This window comes from Schistocerca cancellata, chromosome 4 (assembly GCF_023864275.1).
Source record: "Schistocerca cancellata isolate TAMUIC-IGC-003103 chromosome 4, iqSchCanc2.1, whole genome shotgun sequence".
Taxonomy (NCBI): Eukaryota; Metazoa; Arthropoda; class Insecta; order Orthoptera; family Acrididae; genus Schistocerca; species Schistocerca cancellata.
In genome coordinates, this window is record NC_064629.1 from 867,912,491 (window position 1) to 867,933,350 (window position 20,860).

At 40.5% G+C, this 20,860-nt stretch overlaps 1 long non-coding RNA gene across 2 annotated transcripts in view; it reads right to left on the reverse strand.

Moving 5' to 3' along the window:
• Nucleotides 1–20,860, reverse strand: part of LOC126185009 (uncharacterized) — an 80,582-nt gene that overhangs the window by 21,989 nt on the left and 37,733 nt on the right. The window contains exon 2 of one of the 2 annotated variants that reach the window (XR_007536927.1): nt 15,721–16,832. This is a non-coding gene — a long non-coding RNA (uncharacterized LOC126185009). Of the gene's footprint in view, nt 1–15,720; nt 16,833–20,860 lie in introns of those variants that run through there. The other variant, XR_007536928.1, reaches the window with a different exon arrangement.

The following is a 20,860-nucleotide window of genomic DNA, read 5'->3' on the forward strand; positions in this document are numbered from 1 at the left end:
GAAGTTCATCAGTTACTTCCCAATGAGCAGAGTCTTCAAGGGATGGAGAGCAGAAAGAGAGGTCAACAGCTTAGGATGACCCAGTAGTAGCCAAGAAATGAGTGACACCAGCTGTGTTGAGGATCCACAGCTCTTGAGACATCATGGTGTTCTCCAAAACTTGACCACTACGGCAAATATAGTTTAAACCACATAATGCATTATGGGCATTGAAATAACCCAGTAAGAGAAACTGGCAGGGGAGTTGTTCAATAAGGTCTGTGAGAGACTCAGACCCACATGAACTGCAACGACTATGGCTTGTAGATCAGTAACCAAGGAGAGAGCAGAGAAGTGGTGTGTGTTATTGACAAACACAGCAACTCCTCAAATGGTTCAAATGGCTCTGAGCACTATGGGACTCAACATTTTTGGTCATCAGTATCCTATAACTTAGAACTACTTAAACTTAACTAACCTACGGACATCACACACATCCATGCCCAAGGCAGGATTTGAACCTGCGACTGTAGCAGCCGGGCGGTTACAGACTGAAGCACCTAGAACCGCTCGGCCACTCCGGCCGGCAGCAACCCCTCCCTTGATCCTTTCCCAAAGCAGGTAATCCTTGCAACAAACGGTATAGCCCCATAATACAGGGACATCAGATGCTATAAAATGCATTTCCTGCAAAAACAAGCACAGGGAGTTTTTCTGTGCTAGGACCTCTAGTTCTTCCACATGTGTCCTGAACCCATTAATGTTCCACTTTAGTAAGAGAGCCATTTATCACTAGGGCCCGGATTTTAATGATGAGTAATATTTTTTTTCTGAACTATAGGGTGAATTTTAGAACAATTTATAAACAAATCTAGGCATTTTAGTGTCAAAAAATATATTTTGATTGTGCGTATAAAGTCATATTTCAACAAATTTTAGTAATAGGTCATACTGCGGCTAACTTTTAACATAATAGGTCATATTTCCGTCAAATTTTGCCAAAAATGCATGTACCATTTTTCTCGTATCTTACGGGACACATGAATAAGAAAATGAATATGTTTCTCACGAGACAATATTTAACGTGCTATTATGAAAGATAAACAGATAAATTAGTACACAGCTTTATTTCTCAGCACTGTAGCAAAAAATCGGTGTACCACAACAGTCGTTTCGCGAACATAAAACACTGTTGCACAGAGTCAACAATACGCTCTCAGAGCCAACAAAGGCGGCTTCTGCCGTAATAATCATTGCAGTCGTACAGGTGTTCCCAGTAACCAGTTTGAATACAGCCTTTGCCTTGTTCAACATGCCTAAAGCAAATTGCTCTGACAGCGTGAAGTTGTGAGGATATGTTCGAGAATTTGGAAAGAAGTTCTTTAGTACTGATGGGAAAATATTATTTTGTAAACTGTGTGAAGTTAAAGTTAGTGCAGAAAAGCGCTTTAATGTGCAACAACACTGTAATACCGCTAAACACAGCAGCTGTGTGAAACGAAGTGCTGAAAATAACAGCAGGCAAATGCTGTTATTTGAAGACAGGTCAATCGTCAACCATGCAATCATTCTGCAAGGATTTATGTGAGATGATGGTGTCCTGCAACATCCGATTGGAAAAGCTGAAGAATCCACACTTCAGATGGTTCTTGGAGAAATAAACAACACATCCAGTTTCAGATGAATCTACACTGAGAAAGAACTATTTATCCGTACGCTACAATGATGCGCTCAACAAAATACGAATTACTATTGCTGAGCAAAAGATCTGGCTGTCGATAGATGAAACTATGGATATTAGTGTGTGATGTATTGCAAATGTTGTTGTTGGTGTTCTAAAAATTGATGGCCCTGGAGATATGTTCCTACTAACGTGTGAAGCTCTCGATAGAGTAAACAATTTTACGATTGCTGTTTTGTTTGACAACTCTGAAGCTACTGTGGCCGGATGGTGCAAAGAGAGGCAACGTTTTGCTGCTTGTAACAGATGGTGTTTCATATATGGCTAAAGCAGCCAAAGGGCTTCAGATTCTCCATCCCAGAATGGTGTACACCACTTGCCTTGCACATGCGTTGCACAGAGTTGCCAAAGAGGTGCGATCAAATTACCCTGACGTGGACAAATTAATTTCCTGTGGCAAGAAAATCTATGTGAAGGCTCCGCTATGTGTGCAGAAACTCAAGGAACAAGCACTTTCAACGGCCCTCACACCTCAACCTGTTCTTACATGATGCGGTTCTTGGCTTGATGCTGCTGAGTATTACTGCACCAACTACACCCAAATAAAAACAATCTTCTGTGAGCTTGATAGCGATGCATCAAGTGCTATCAAAATTGTGAAAGAAGTTTTTACAGATACATTGTCTCGAAACTTGGCATATATCAACGCCAATTTTTCAGTGATATCAAAAGCCATCAAATGACTAGAAGCTGTTGGCACTCAGCTATGTGAGGCCCTGAGTATTGTGCAACATGTGCAGAGTGAGAGTGAGTTGGGTCGAGCTCGTGGTCATGTGGCTGACAAAGTGAAACCAAATTGCAAAGTGTTCTCCAACGGAATCCTGGATATTCTACACTGTGCAAAATTAGTGACAGTCTTTCAGGGAATGCCACAACATTTGAAGATACTGAAACAAAGCTGAACTCCAGTGACCTGGCTGTCTTCAGATACGCTCCAGTGACGTCTTGTGAAATGGAGAGGAGCTTTTCTAGATACAAAACTATCCTCAGTGACAACTGTAGATCTTTGACAATGGAAAACCTGAAAATGCACCTTGTGATCAAGTGCAACTTTGCAGGTACTGAAGATCGACATACGGTATTAAATAATGTGAAATGCTTTAAATACTATGTAGAAATAAAAACATTGTTTTACTGTTTCGATAGATGATGTTTTCACTGTGCTTTGTGTTTAGAAAATAAAACATTCCGACATTCAAAAAATTGGTGCAAATTAGCCACAAACCCTACAGAAATAAAGAACTCTACTTACAATATTTTGAGAAGTGAATTTTGTATTAGTTTATGGCGAATAAAAAATTAAATAAACAAACAAGAATGCTTTAAATAAACTTCTATTAAGTCATATTTTATTTTTAAGGTCATATTTATGTAAGCTTTAGGTCATAAATGCTTGCATATTTCACTGTTTTTAGGTAATTAAAATACGGGCCCTATTTATCACAGCAGCTGTACTTTCACCCTGTATTTCTGCTGGGGAAGGGAACCTGTAGAGGGCAGAGCTTCAATGTTCGGTTGAGATGTGTACCCCAGTCTGACACTAAGGGCCATCAGCTCTGAAGATGAATCATGAGACGTTTCATTGAGAGGGACATTGACATCATTAGACTGCTTAAGTACCATCTCTTTAAGTGGCTTATTCTTTGCCTTTGACTGATTTATGTTGTTTTGCCTGGGGGTGCTTCAGAGCCACAACTGTGAAGTCGGTAGTGGCAGTGCTGGACCAGACTGAACCTTTGGAGGAGCAGGGGGTGGGGGGGGGGGGGAGTGGGGGGGAGGTTGTACAACATTGGCAACCAAGGCCTCTTATCATGTTCTGGGAGGAAGTAACAAACACAGGTACTAACGCTGACACTAGCAACCTCCCTTTGTGTAGAAGCATCTATCTTCTGAACAAGCTGTTTGAGAACAGAAGCAAAGGAGGTAGCAAACACTGGGGGCTGCATGGTCTGATAGAGCTCTTTGGTCTCATCATATGAGACATGCTTATTTGTATTTATCTCCAGTATGTTCCTTTCTTCAAGGAAGACACTGCAGTCCATTCTCCAGACAGGGCGATCCCTAGAGCAGTTTACGAATTTCAGAGGAGATGAACAACCAATTCTTCATGGCCGACCTTATCACATTTGGCAGAAGTGGCTTCTCCTTTACAATCCAAGACTCACGTGCCCAAAGTGGCAGCATTTAAAACACCACACTGGGTTGGGAAACGTAAGGACGCATGTTGAGGCAAAAGAAATCATCAGTGACATGCTCGGGAAGTTTCGTGCTGTTGAAAATCGGTATAAACAAGTCTGGTCTGATCAAACTGCCATCCAGCCTTTTCATGATATTCAGCACATCAACAATTCCTTTCTGAGCCCACTCAGCTTTCAGTTCTTCTTTAGAAATGTCCATCAGATCCCTGCATGTCATATCACCTTTGCTGAAATTCAACATGGTGCGTAGCTGAGCTTCGATGGCATATTTCTGGCTGTTCACTTTCTGCAGGTTCATTGCCTGTTGGGAACTAGAGGTTTCAACCAACAGCATCCCACTGCACATCTGCTTGACTGATTTTAATGTCCCTGTGATGCCTTCAAAGCACTTTTGAATGTAAGAAGCTGAGACTTTCTCAGAGGTTCCCTCTCTTAACTATCAAAAATACAATCTGACCTGCAGCATGCATTCTGTTACTAAATACTGAACTACCTTTAACAGCTGCAGAATCTGGAGGGCTCATCACATGAGGCCTCTTGAGCGACTGCACGTTGGTACCTACTAGCAGCTCACGCATTCTGTTTGGAGGACGAGAAGAAGATTTTGAGGGTTCAATGAGCAGCTAGGGAAATAAATTTCCACCAAGGCAGTGTCCCATGTGCCTAGGTAAAACTTATACAACTGAGGTGTGGTAGGTTCCCCAGAGATCGCCCACTAACTACTGTTCCACCTCAACAGCCATGCATCTCACTGGCATGCAGCACACCTTGAGCTTGAGGTTTTTATCATCTTCACAATCTGGGTGGTCAAGCCAAGGTTCCCATTGCCTGTGACACAACATTCCACTGTCACGGTGCACAGTGGTTGCTGAAACATGCCCAGAGCTTACAGTGACAGAGGACTGGCGGCACGTATCAGTCCCCAGCTCAGGAACCCTGGGACTGCTGAGCCTGTACCCAGCAAACGAATTCTGAGCCCCTGAGGGCTGTTCCAGGGCTTTGGAAATAGTGGGTAAGATTACCTGCTAATCACAAGTTGTTTGTTAGTTTTCATTCTTCAGCACAAGTTGTACAATGCAAGCGGGGTACATCACTTTCACAAGAGAAAAAATTAGATATGCCTGTCAAGACATACTAAGCTATCTGCAACATTCTTGATGATGTTATTGCTGATATAGTCACTGACTATCGCTTCAGAGGAAATGCTCATTATTGCTTTTCTCATTGTGTTTATTGTAATGTGCAATAAATGTAAAGGGTCAGGGTTAGATATACAGTCTGGAGCTTTTTGCAGGTGACAGTTCTTTACAGCATTGGAGCTGATTTTATAAAATGCATTCTGTTGATCAACTAAGACCTGAAAAACAGTTTCTGATTTTGTCTTTACTACAACCAAGCTGCAGAGATTCTTCCACAGAATTGCAAAGCTCATACTGCTGCAAAACAATGGAACAAACATGCTTGATTGTGGCATAGTGAACTCATTGCTTTATCCTGTTTGGCAGCTTTAGATATTCTTCATACATACATATATAGGGTGAAAGAAAAAGGTGTGGCCAAACTTTCAGGAAACAGCCCTCAAATGTACAGGAAAAAACTATGTTATATGGGCATGGGTCCAGAAACACTTCATTTTCATGTTAGAGCTATGTTTCTACATCTCTTCAACACATTCATCATCTACTTTGTACAAAGCCTCATCTGTGAACAGCACATATGCATTGAAATGAGGGTTGACACATGTTGAATGAACGACCTGCAGAAGTATACCTCTGCAAGAAAATGAGCTGCTGGTAGTGCCTGCACTCACTGCATATGGTACAGATACGGCAGGTTCTCCTGTAGCACCCTCCACACAGTCATGTGATCAACATTACTTGCTGTATCTAATTGTCTTACAATGACACTAGCATTGGTGCAACTGCATGAAAAAAATTCTCCTCCAATTGATTCTTCTATGCCTCCCCGAGTCACAAGTAGTAGGCTTAAGCATCCCACACTCCCTAAAACAAAGATCAGTTACTTCATATGTCATCTTGTTAGGGCACTGCCATTCTGGAAATATCTCCTGATACAAATGTTGATCACCACCGCCATTACCATCTAATACTCCATACAACAAATGTGGAACTGCCAACTCCACATTTGAGTACACTTCCACTGCACTGTACTGGAAACTATGTTCATGAAAAACACCAAACAGTTGATGCTACATGCTTGCACAGTTGATGATGAACATGGCCTGGATGTCCACTGGGGCCATATTCGTCTGATTAACAAGTTACCCACAAGGTCATACATCTATGGGCGACTACTGAAACTCGTCCACTTCAGCCGAGTAAACTCCGACACAGTCAGTCATGGGGCAACTGAATTGCTTGATTGGACAATGAAAGGGATTTGTAATTCCTAGCAAATGTATTCTTCATGAGTCAAAGAACCAAATTAAAATGAATGAAGTTCCAGGTCAGCCCTATACTACACAATTGAAGAAGGCTGAATAGGGAACAGGAAAATTTTTCAGCTACTACATGATGAACACAGCAACATTTCGGTATATCCTTACAGCTATTCAGCCTGCGATTATGAAACAGTTGAATTTCAGGGAAACTACACAACCTGAGGAATGTTTGAGTTTCATATTGGCATAACTTGCACATACATTTAATGGCCACAAATGAAAAAATACTGTACAATGTTAGTTCTATAATAATATTCCAAAAGTGTATTACAACACAGTTTACGAAAAATATGTACCGATGGAGAGATCATAGTACTCGCATATGGAACAGATAAAACATTTTGTTTATGAGTCTGTACAGTTCTCTACAAAATCTGACAGTATGTGGTCACAGTTGGTGTAGGGACTGTTTCATTTACATCAATGAAGTTGACATTTGTCAGCTTGTATCACTATATCTCGGAATAGACTGTCTCTCTCAATGGAACAAAGAGCTCACAGGTAGTCTGTATCCAGAACATTCACTGCTTGATGATTGAGGAGATATACTATAGGATATGATGGTGGTAGACACAGCATATTGATCCTCATCAAGAAGAATTTGTTGCTGTTTGGGACAAACTGCAAGTTTCCAGTGGGTAGTTATGTTCTTTAAAAATGGTAGCAGTGTCATTAAAAACATGTAATTACCGTCTTCCTTCAATGCAGCATTGCTGGAAAATAATTTGGGTTTCTCCTTGTCTATTGATAGAAACGGGTCATCAGATTTAACTTGCCATAACTCATGTCTGTTGCCGACATTTCCGATTGACAGGTTAGGCAGTGCTTCCATGCTTCTCAGCATTGAAGTTGGTGACTGAGGAGCGTCTGTTGGACTGAACCTTCAGCAATGGTGGATTCCTCACTGAAGATGCATGTGATGTACCAGATGTAAGTTCACCTTCTTGTGATACATAAAATACAAAACCACTTTGTAGTTCAAAGTCAGCAATGCGTGATATTTATTCTTCGAAAACTGAGATGTTCCATGGAGTCTTCTGTGTTCAGTTTCATTCAAAAATAATACAATTTGGAAGTGTAGTCATGATGAGATGTTCTCTAGAGGTGCCATGTCTTCACTCTTTTGTATACCTTTGTATGCATTTTCTACGAAAAATATTTCTCCAGTATGCCATTTCTTCTTTACCACATCAACTGGTAACACTCAAACTACATAATATATCCATGGTGCACCTGTTGGTCACTTACAGATGATAAAACTGACAGTCAGCATCATCTCCTGAAGGTAGGGTGGCCATAATTTCTCTTAAACTGACTTAAAAATTGACATAATTTGGGAAGCAGGAACAGGGAGACTTCTCTTAAGGTTACAGAAGGTGTAAGATGCAAGCAAATCGCCCCTTTTAGTTGGGACATTGGGAACCAATGAAGCTTGCTGCTCACAGTAGGTAACTGAGATAACAGCTGCCCTTCAGCCAATGAGTCACACTAGGTTCAAGGGGGAAGAAGTAGGAACTGTTGTAGCTGTGGAAAAGAAAAGGGGGGAAGAGGAGGAGAAGAAAGCTGAAGAGTCAACACATTACTGTTACAAGACTGTTCAGGATGTAGCTGCATAAAAGATTGAATATAAAGGTGCAGTTGCACATTTGCTGTTTTACCTGTTAACTGCACTCAGAAGTACTTACATTCATGAAGCACAAATTAAAAACTTTTTGGTGAACTAATAGGCCTGTGAATTTTTCCAATTCTTTTCTTTTCCCAAAAAATATATATATAAAAAAAAACACCTAACTAGACAGATATATGAAGCTTTACAGATTCAAATGCAGCTGCTTCGAAACAGTGTAGATAGTTAACCATTATCCTAGCAGAGTGTATTTTAGAACTGGCACTATTCCATTATTGTCAGAATAATCACACTTCCTTACTAGGGCATTCATATTAGTGGGCCCACTCAAGCGGTACACTGTTTACATTGCAACTTTTGATCAGTTGATTGTAGGTTCATTCACTGTGTGTGATACAAGTAGCAGGCGATTTGCTTTGCAGCTGATAAGTCAGGTGCAGAGTTTAAGAACTGCCTGATGTACGTTTATCTGAATGCTCTCATTAATAAGGCACCCAGTTACATTTTTTAACATCTTTGCATTGTGACACACAAAATTAAATATTTAAATACGTTGAAATACAGAGTTTTGATTGTAAACAACTAACAAAATTTCATTTGAAATTTTCTGCTCTCTTCTGCATTTGGTATTTATCAGATTTCTGAGCTTTAGAGAGAAGATCCTGCCATTGAATGTCATAATCATAAGTGTGTCAGAACAGCTTGCTTCATAATTAAAAACAAATTTTACTATTGCCTCAACTGTTGATACTTGTAATCTACTTCATTCCCCAGCCAACTGAATATTCATGAGAGAGGACACTCTTTCCACATCAGCACTGTGTTCTGAAACAGTAACAGTGAATTCTCCAATATTTAGTAATTTCCAGTGCAACCCTATGTGTCCACACCATTCAAAGAAATTGGTCGATTTCTACTGACATGATCTGCTAGACCAATTATCACTATTCTTGCTGTATTGTGATTTAGTGAACTGGTTGAGAAAGCAAAACTCGTCAAACAATGCACTATCATCTATTGATAATCCTTCATCTTGCAGAAATGTTACTGTCCTTGTCACTTCATTCCAAACTGGCTATGAGTCCAGCAACATCGATATCAAAATGGAAGAGTCTTTAAAGTTTGTTGACCAGTTTTTTTTAAATAATCCGCATGTTTCGTTAAACTGTTCAATATCAGAACGAAATTTCTGAATATCCCTAGCTGATGCAACCTCTGTTTTCTGCAAGACAGGTACCACTTTCAATGGACAAATTTTTTCCTCTTTACACTGTTCCATAGCTATGACAACATCTTACAAAATCACAACTACTTCTATAATACTGTTAGCTGCCTTCTCAAGTTTAAGTATTTGTCTATGAAATACTCTCATCTGACATTGGAAAAAACCATAATTATGGCTCACTTACTGGATTCTGAAACACAGTTTTCAGAAATTAAGGTGCATTATCTTTTGAGAGGAAGATTTTAGTACTCACTCTACTGCAACAAAGATAACCACCTTTTTTTTTTTTTTATACGTGACAATGCATGACACTCTATGCCAACAAACCCAAAACATTCTTTTACACTCCTTTTCTCCTGTGTATACGGAAATTTAATTGAAAAGTTTAATAACAAATTTTCCCTCATTTGTAATATGTGTGCAGGGCATTCAACTCTACAAGATTTTTGTTTACTTCACTTTTATATTTTTCGGAAACATTGTACCAGCTAGTTTTATTCCTTCATAATTAGTGTTGGCATTGTCACCACAAAACACTATGCATTTACTTATGTCAATTTTGTTTTCCTCTAAGCCAGTGATGCAAAACATACTTCTTACAGAGACAGTTTCATTTGGTAGAGAAGTTAATTTAAATGATTTCAGTTGAATGCCATTTTTCAGTATAAAATACTGAACAATCAATAGAAATATTTTCTTGGCTTTGTAATTACTAGTATCTGTAGCTATAACAAAATAATGGAACTTTGAAAGATTATCAGGTATTCTTTTGACAGTGTCGAGTGCTAAGACTGGTTTTACAATTGCTGTTGATTTTGTTCTGCCCATCACATTTTTTTGCTGCTTTGGATCCATTAAAAAGTTTGGAGCTTAGACTAGAAGTACAGCCACTGATTTCAAAGGCATATGGTGTTTAATGGCATGAAAATATGTTGCTAACTCTGTTACTAGTTTGCCCTGTTTAAATGAATTTGAAACATAATAACTGTCCATTTTTTTATATGCTAGCAGAGTACACATTTGATTTGTGCTTTATGCTAGCTAAATGATCCTTGAATATCTGCTCTTCCCCCCTGGTGCAATGGAAACATACTACTTATGAATTACACATTCTGCTTCATAGTCACTTTTTGCTTGTTTTATGAAGAACCATTCTTCTGAATATTTTCCTTAGCATGAAAAACTTCCTCTTTGGCATTTTGAGTTAACTTGAAACAATCAAACACTTTAATAACAAATTAACTGCAATATGACGCAGACAGAGAAACAGAGAAGAATAAGAGCATATTTCTCTGAAATTCGGGACAAACTGCTGCTCAGAAAGCATTTTTCATTATACCGATTTCTTTACTCTGAAACCAAGACTGTCCTGAAAACCAGGACATCTGGCAACCCTGCCAGAAGGTGATACACAAGTGCTCTCTGTAAATATTTTATAATTTCAGCAACACCATCTGATGCAAAACCCAACAGTCTTAACAATATTTATGCCTACGCTGGGAAAGAGTCACACAGCATATGCCATTGTCTGTTGCAGTTTAGTGGCAACTGTTTCTAAACACTAGTACATTACTTTAGGTAGAAGGTTTAGGGTGAGAAATGCCAGTTTATTGACTGTACACTGTACTAGTTCCCAGTAAAAAGTCATGTATTCAATACTTATTTACGTATTGTATGGCATATGTTAAGAGTTTTGAATTCAAAGAACAGTTATAAATGCACAAACATTAGTAAACTACTATATATCAATGCAGATCTCCAGCATAATATAACACGAATGATGACAGGTATAGGAAAATATCAATGTCTTCTGTATAGTTTATCACACCACTCATCACTGTCAGGAAATCTTTGAAAGAACCCTTGCAGGCACGTGCAGGATATGTTGATACAACATGAGCAACTGTCTGCTGTTCTGCACCACAGTCACAAGACGGTAATGAAGATTTGTCCCACTTGTACATAATGTCTCCATGGCCTATTCGGATGTGGTTCACCATAGTTCAGATTACTTGAGTGTAGTCAAATCTATGGGGGTTCTCTCCTCAATGCAGGACAGTATCAAGAATTGTGGAGGAGAGTTTTGTTGGCACCAGCACTTCCATTCATGCTGCTGGTTAGAATGCTGGCTGTGATAAGAGTGGCGCGTCTTGATCTTAATCTTTGTCTCTCCACAGGGAAGACATCATTCAATACTGAAAGGTCGACATCATCAACAATCTTCTTGTAAACACATACTAGCACACACTTCTGCCTGGTATCAGTATGTGAAAGGAATCTTATTGACCCACTGCCAAAAAATATGGATTTGTTAAGTTATATGTCTATCTTTTTCACAAATAGACCATTAAGCCAGGCAGACGCACAATACTCTGCTGTTGAGTATTCCAATCTTTAAATCACATGAATCTTGAGGGTGATGTTAAAGAGCAGTCACTGTGAGGCAAATATCTGAAGTTGAGAGGTAGAGGAAACAAGATAATCTCAAAGATCTCCTGGATAAAATGAATTAGTCCCAAGACATGTATTCAATAAATCTGATTGCACAATATTATGTTTTTTGCAAAGTTACGATCAGCGGTTCTACTTACCTTCCACACTCATGTCTTCTGCAGCTTTCAACTGCAGTTTGCTCCATAGCTCATAGTGGTGATATGTTGTCTTCTGTATCTCACAGTGGCCTGCTCTCATTCACAATATAAGATTCTCTACATCCATAGTTGGTAATTAAGTACAAAACAAATCCAAAAGCAAGCAATAACAGGTGCTCACTTGCAATGATTATGTCTGACCAAACACATTTCACTGGGATCCCTCTGTCGGCTGGCTTTTAATGGCCAACTTGGTCGTAAGCAGTGCGCATGTGCCCAAGCTGCTACATGTCTTGGGATTAGTCGACCATGTGTGGCCTCCAACTAGTTAGAACAATACTGTTCCAGTGGAAGGTCAACCTAAACAGTTGATACTATGTGCTTGATGCTACTAAAGCAATGAAGTGTATTACGTGTCAACATTACCTTCATTCAATTGGAACAACAGACACTGGCTGTGAGCCTAAAGATTTAAATTTCTGTACATTCTAACCAAAAGGGTATTTTGAACACATAAGAAAATTTTTCATGTAATGCTGGTATGTTCTGTTTCTACATGTTTCTCATGATTAATGTAATTAAGAAGAGAAGTAGAAACTGAGCTCTAACATGGAAATAAAGTGTTTATGAACCCATATCTATATAACATATTTTCTTCCTCTACTGATGAGGAATGTTGCCTTAAACTATGATCATACATATTTTACACCTTTTATAGAATATCTGCTACAAGAGGATGGGGGGCAGGGGGTGATTTAGGGAAAACATGGAATATCTAAATGTTGATGGCTGGACAGGGATCCGACTCTCACTCATCCTGTACATGAGTTCAGTGGCTTGAGCACTGAGCCAACTCAGTTTGTTACAGATAGTCAGAAAACGAGCTACAGAAATGACATGCTTTTACTGCAGTGCAATCCCTTGACTCAGATTTCTAATTTTTTCTTAACTTGTCTAAAGGCTCTCTTTCAATCTGGCTATGTGGCATGGATTTGTAGAGATTACTCAAAAGTCTCTGCAAACTGGAAAATTGTGGTTGTGGTGGTACATTTTGCCAGTATTCAAGAGGAGCAGTCTGTAAATTTAGGAAAAGTCATGAGTTCTAATCTTGTTATAATGGATTTTTCAAGTGAATACGAAATATTTTAAAAGTATTTGAATCCTGGGAGCACACTGGCCATTCAAACTGATTTCTTCTCCATACACAAAGTCATCTGCTACAAAACTCCATGGAGAACTCAGTATTGCTGTGCATCAGAAGGAAAGAGTCACTAATTACACTTGTCCACATCAGAACATATGATCAAAGGATTTGTCCTCATACCTTTGAGATACCAGCCTACCATTTCCAATAATGCAGATGTATAAAGAGGACAGTAATTACATTGCCAAGTTTTTCTGTTGGCCTTACATGTCCTGAGACACACACACACATGAATAACAGGGAGCAGATTAGTATACTCCAGTTTATTATGCTGTATTTGAAAGTATATTCTCCTATGTAAAATATTTGTTACGTCACTATCTTTCTAAACTGACATCTGTAACCAGTAACCAGTCAAGCTAGAAGGCTGCCACCGTGTTTCGCTGCCAGAACCTGGAATGGGGCTGAGATGAAATGACGAAATTCTCCACTTTGGCACCAGAATAAACCAGTTACCACACATTTAGCCATGCCACCTGCTGCCGGGATTGGAACATTATTGATGCAGCATGGTACGATGGACAGGACACCACAGGAGTGACCGGGTTACACTGTGCTTGATCCTGGCACTGTGCCGCTTCTGGAATCTATATGATCAACACAAAAGGGCCATGTTCAGCAGCCTTAAGTACCACATCCACGATGTATGTCATGCCCATTGTCAACCTGATGATAGTCATCCAGTTTCAACTGTACTACCAGATGCTCCTTCAGCTAGCCACTGGTCTATAGGCCATGTCTATTCCTGATGCTGCCAGGAGCTGAACTGGTGCCTTCCAGCTGGAGGCCTACTGCAGTCTGATATCACCTGACACCAGGGTGCCTTCCTGTGTCCACAGCTTACCACTCACGCTCAGGTGCCAGCTGCACCTAACTTTTGGCCAGTTACCCCCCACCCTGCGTACGTGCAGTCCGCTACCACAGACGTGTGTGCATGCTACTGAGCTGCATTCTATACTGAGGGTGCTTGGTTTGCAGCTTTGTTTGGGTGCTTCCTGCACCAGGTCCACCGCTAGTTGCTGGCTGGTCACTGTGTTTGTGCCAAACGGTGTGGTCGACTTACACTGGAATTTACTGCCACTGTGTGGTTGCGTTTGCAGGTTTACACTTGCTGAGGTGTTGACATTGCTGCTTATGTGGCCACCTGTCCAGTTGGACTCTTCATGTTGGTGGCCGCCTACTGCTGCCGCATGCTGAACCAAGCACGTACCATTGCCCAGGGTCACCACATGCCACTGGGGTACATACTACATCAAGATGATGCCTACAGCTTCTGTAAAATAAACCTGTTGTTATTTTCACTGTCTGTATGATTCCATGGTGCCAATGGCCTTGCTGTGGTGGTAATACCAGTTCCCGCCTAAATCACTGAAATTATGTGCTGTCGGTCTTGGCTAGCACTTGAATGGGTGACTGTCTTTGTCTACCAAGCGCTGTTGGCAAGTGGAGTGCACTCAGCTGTTGTGAGACCAACTGAGGACCTACTTGGCTCAGAAGTAGCAGCTCTGGTCACGAAAACTAATAACAGCCAGGACAGCAGCATGTTGACCACATGCCTGTCCATACCCGCATCCACTGATGCCAATCGGCTGAGAATGATACGACTTTCTGTCGGTACCATTGGGCCTTCTGGGGCCTGTTAAGATGGAGTTTAGTTTTAGCATGATTCCACGGTGGCTGAGGAGCTGATGCTCTGTGCTCATTGCCCTGTCTACAAGCCTGCAACATCATTGTGACCTGCAATGGGGTCAACAACTGACACTACATATTAGTGTGAAATAAAAGTATATCTTCTACCATGTGTGGGGCTCAATCTCATTCCTTAACTGTCTTAACTACTGTACTATTCTAGGTCACTTTGGTGGTAATATGATGCATACTAGCAATTTTTACACTGGCAGATTGCTCTTCCCTAACATTAGAAATTTTTTGGCCTGAGTGGCCCGTAAGATTAATATATTCCTCTTCTGTTACAACATATGGTTTATGATAAGATTAGAACATCAATAGAATCCAGAATCATTCATGAAAATACTCAGAGGTTACAGAAGACATGTCTTTCATAACCAGTATGGGTTAATCGAGTTAATGTTGATGAGAGAAAAGTGTTAGAACTCATTGTAATATTCACTAGCACTCTCAACATTCTCACCTACACTGAAAAGGAGTTAACTGTGGTTTTAAATTATTACACATTATATATATACAAACAAAAATGATGAGACTTACCAAACAAAAGCGCTGGCAGGTCGATAGACACACAAACAAACACAAACATACACACAAAATTCAAGCTTTCGCAACAAACCGTTGCTTCATCAGGAAAGAGGGAAGGAGAGGGAAAGACGAAAGGATGTGGGTTTTAAGGGAGAGGGTAAGGAGTCATTCCAATCCCGGGAGCGGAAAGACTTACCTTAGGGGGAAAAAAGGACAGGTATACACTCGCGCGCGCGCACACACACACACATATATATCCGCACATACACAGACACAAGTAGACATATATATAAACACCACCCCACACACAAAGATTCCTCAAAGTTTGAAGCCACATTGCAAAATTTACTACAATCAAATATATAAATTCTGTATTTTTCTAGAGCTCTTATTTTTCGTATAACTAAACCCTTCTAATGAGTAGCACTGGCTTATTTCTTGTCTTCCATTTGAAAAAAAGTTCAGTTATAGACTTACCTCTGTAGTCCACCATTAATCTTCCTTCAGAACCATAAAATCTATTGTTACATTTACTTTCAGTTGACACGACAATCTAACAGTGTAGATAACCAAGACCACTGCTCACCCTTCTCACCACAAAACAGTTATGCAATTATCAGGTTTCACATTCAATTCACTAATTTAATTTGCAGTATAAAAATTTACAGAAAACACAATTAACTATATTTCACTCTGAACAGGAAACAGTTTTCATCATTTTGTTCTAGATGTAACCCACAGAAAATCCACCAGTTCTGTTTGTCACAAATGACACAATACTGTATACGATGTCTATTAAACTTTAATGACATGGTGTGAACTCTAAGCACAGCCAATACAACCATCTCAATATGAATAATAAAATGGGTCTGTTGGCAAAGGCTCACACCTGACTCTGACGTCATCAGAATTAACATGCCTCATAAGGCCAAAACAGTTCCAAAACTGGTTCCCCTCACAGTCGTCATGATTTTCAGTCTTTAAATTGAAAGGAAAATAGTCAAAATCATCAGTTGGCATTGCAAAACTTGGGTGTATAAAATCAGATTGTTCCCAAATATCATTCTTTCCAGGATCTGACTGTACTACCATACTTGCATACTGGTTGGAGTAATCAGTGTCCACAGACGGCTGTGCAGCATTTACAGCTCTCTTTGCTCTTGTTCTTTCTGCATTGCGTCTCCTAACTCTGTCTCTCTCTTCAGCAGACAATCGCGATCGTCTAAGCTTTTGATATTCTGCATTTTTTGCACGCCATACAGCTTTTTCTTCATCAGATAATGAAGCCCTCTTTTCCCTGGCCCGTAAACAAGCCCGCTGCCTCATTTGTGCCCTGGAAGTTGGTGACATGTTCTCACGACGTATTTTAGCATACTGAGCATGTCTCTGGCGGTCAATGGTTGCCTGCTCTGCAGTTCGTGTTGCACGATAACGCCTCATCCGTTCTCTGTTTCTCTCTCTTTGTTCGTAACTAGTTTCCTTGGGTCTTTGTGACATCTTCAGGCTGCTTGTACACCTTTCATGACCACAGAGATATTGGTCGCTTTCAGTTGTCTATGGCACGGTATGTCGGATGTATGCAACTGCACCTGCAAGATGATACATATCACAAATCAGTTCAGATAAAACCCAATTAAAATTACTCAAATGATACTCTGCTCAAGATTACAGTTACTCATTTCTCCAAAAAGTATCAAACAATGAGTACTTTCTGGTAAAATCAATGCATAAACATGATTTTTAAAAAAGCTTTTCACATGTTTTGGTACACAATACATTAAGGCTACTTTAAATTTCATGTAGGCATAGATCTGAGTCTAAGGGAAGTAGAAACCGTCTATGGATGTTCAGTATTTCACAACCAATGCAGTGTCAATCACTTGATATCACACTGAGAATGCATTAATCTTTGATAACTCCCATACAACTAACACAATGAATAAACAAATCCTAGATAATCAGGTGTGCTCAAATACATACAATAACAAAATCTTCTAACAAAGAAAGATAATTTGATGACAGTGAGTGGGACATACTACACATAAAACAATAGAAAAAGCACAAGATTTAATGTATACAAACATCTATCACAAATAAAGTGAGCTGTGCTACTTGATGGTGATGAAGTGCTAACCTGTTCAAGTCACTCTCCATGTAAAGAGATCATATTGAATGGTCTTCTTAAAATACATTTATGACTCCAGACTCAATCCACATGTACTACGAAACCAACCAAAAAAATCATCCCATAAACATTCAAGAAGATGGATGTCATCATATGTGTATGCATTTAAAGTTAATTCTTAAGTTGGTAGTACCAGGATGTGTGCATGCTGTGTGCACACAGAGGAGGAGCTGGTCACAGTTTGCATACAGTTGAAGACGCTTTTGGCCGTGGTCAGCTATCTTCAAGGCTAATGCCTCGGGGTGTAGCAGTGGTGGAGAATCTGGTGCATCCTTGCAGGATATGTAACCTGAGGGATCCATCATCCTCACCATAAGGTAAGTGGTGTTGCCTGAGGCAGAGAGTCAATGTGGAGGCTGGCTGTGTGGACTTGCTCATTCATCCTGTGAGTGGACAGGTGGCTACTCCTTCAACAGGGACTGAGCAGGCACATGGCAGGGGGAGAGGGGGAGGGGGTGTTTACTGGTTATCAGAAGCTTCAATGCTGGGTGTGTGATTATGTCCTTTAGGGAAATAGCATCCAGGGCTGGAAAGAAATCCAATGTGAACTCAGTATGGCTGCTGGGGGTGGGGGGTCAGCAGAGATGTGGAGGGGGGCTCACATCAGCATCAACGATATCTGTCACTTTGGTTCTGAGGCCATCCACAGTTCGTATGGACATCTGGCAGAAGTGGTGAAGACTGCTGGCCTTGCTCGTGGTGTGCAAGCAGAGCTCACAATCTGAAGCATTGCTACCAGAGTTGATCAGGGTCCTTTGCTTTGGCTCAACCAAAGGCTCTGTTGTGACTGTCTTGGCTACATATTTTTGGACCTGACTTATGGAGCAAAGAAATGTACGATTCCCCTCGACAGGTCAGGGGCACACTACATAAAGGAAGCAGTTATTTGGGCAGCAGAGTATTTGTGGGGTGCATATGAGTTTTTTTTTTTTTAGGCTAGGCACTAGTTTGAGGCCCTGTGATGAACACTCGCCACTCAATACACAGAGAGCAAAATGAGATGATGTACTAAGTAATGACACTTTGACTGTCAAAATTTTAACAGTGAATTATTGAAGTATTTGTAACAAAATTCCTGATTTTAGTGCCCTACAGGCAAGTTGTCATACTCTAATTATTCTTGGAACTGAGAGCTGAATGAAACGTGAAGTAGAAGGCACCAAAATATTTAGCAAGGCAGGGAACATATATCGAAAGCACAAGTTAGATGCCGTAGGAGGGGAAGTGTTCACTGCATTCAAAATAAGTCCTGTGTCTATTGCTTGCCCCCCCCCCCCCCCCCCCCCCATGAACCATGGACCTTGCTGTTGGTGGGGAGGCTAGCGTGCCTCAACGATACAGATAGCCGTACCATAGGTGCAACCACAACGGAGGGGTATCTGTTGAGAGGCCAGACAAACGTGTGGTTGCTGAAGAGGGGCAGCAGCCTTTTCAGTAGTTGCAGGGGCAACAGTCTGGATGATTGACTGATCTGGCCTTGTAACACTAACCAAAATGGCCTTGCTGTTCTGGTACTGCGAACGGCTGAAAGCAAGAGGAAACTACAGCCGCAATTTTTCCCGAGGGCATGCAGCTTTACTGTAGGATTAAATGATGATGGCGTCCTTTTGGGTAAAATATTCCGGAGGTACAACAGTCCCCCATTCGGATCTCCAGGCGGGGACTACTCAAGAGGACGTTGTTATCAGGAGACAGAAAACTGGCGTTCTACGGATCAGAGCGTGGAATGTCAGATCCCTTAATCAGGCAGGTACGTAAGAAAATTTAAAAAGGGAAATGGATAGGTTAAAGTTAGATATAGTGGGAATTAGTAAAGTTTGGTGGCAGGAGGATTGAGACTTTTGGTCAGGTGAATACAGGGTTATAGATACAAAATCAAATAGGGGTAATGCAGGAGTAGGTTTAATAATGAATAAAAAAAATAGGAGTACGGGTAAGCTACTACAAACAGCATAGTGAACACATTATTGTGGCCAAGATAGACACGAAGCCCGTGCCTACTACAGTAGTACAAGTTTATATGCCAACTAGCTCTGCAGATGATGAAGAAATTGATGAAATGTATGATGAGATAAGAGAAATTATTCAGGTAGTGAAGGGACACGAAAATTTAATAGTCATGGGTGACTGGAATTCAAGAGTAGGAAAAGGGAGAGAAGGAAACATAGTAGGTGAATATGGATTAGGGCTAAGAAATGAAAGAGGAAGCCGCCTGGTAGAATTTTGCACAGAGCATAACTTAATCATAGCTAACACTTGGTTTAAAAATCATAAAAGAAGGTTGTATACATGGAAGAACCCTGGAGATACTAAAAGGTATCAGATAGATTATATAATAGTAAGACAAAGATTTAGGAACCAGGTTTTAAATTGTAAGACATTTCCAGGGGCAGATGTGGACTCTGACCACAATCTACTGGTTATGAACTGTAGATTAAAACTGAAGATACTCCAAAAAGGTGGGTATTTAGGGAGATGGGACCTGGATAAACTGAAAGAACCAGAGGTTGTACAGAGTTTCAGGGAGATCATAAGGGAGCAATTGACAGGAATGGGGGAAAGAAATACAGTAGAAGAAGAATGGGTAGCTTTGAGGGATGACATAGTGAAGGCAGCAGAGGGTCAAATAGGTAAAAACACAAGGGCTAGTAGAAACCCTTGGGTAACAGAAGAAATATTGAATTTAATTGATGAAAGGAGAAAATATAAAAATGCAGTAAACGAAGCAGGCAAAAAGGAATACAAACATCTAAAAAATGATATCGACAGGAAATGCAAAATGGCTAAGCAGGGATGGCTAGAGGACAAATGTAAGGATGTAGAGGCTTATCTCACTAGGGGCAAGATAGATACTGCCTACAGGAAAATTAAAGAGACCTTTGGAGAAAGGAGAACCACTTGCATGAATATCAAGACCTTTGATGGAGACCCAGTTCTAAGCAAAGAAGGGAAAGCAGAAAGGTGGAAGGAGTATATAGAGGGTCTATATAAGGGCGATGTACTTGAGGACAATATCATGGAAATGGAAGAGGATGTAGATGAAGATGAAATGGGGGATATGATACTGCGTGAAGAGTTTGACAGAGCACTGAAAGACCTGAGTCGAAACGAGGCCCCCGGAGTAGACAACATTCCACTGGAACTACTGACGGCCTTGGGAGAGCCAGTCCTGACAAAACTCTACCATCTGGTGAGCAAGATGTATGAGACAGGAGAAATAGCCTCAGATTTCAAGAAGAATATAATAAGTCCAATCCCAAAGAAAGCAGGTGTTGACAGATGTGAAAATTACCGAACTATCAGTTTAATAAGTCGCAGCTGCAAAATACTAACGCGAATTCTTTACAGACGTATGGAAAAACTTATAGAAGCCGACCTCGGGGAAGATCAGTTTGGATTCTGTAGAAATGTTGGAACACGTGAGGCAATACT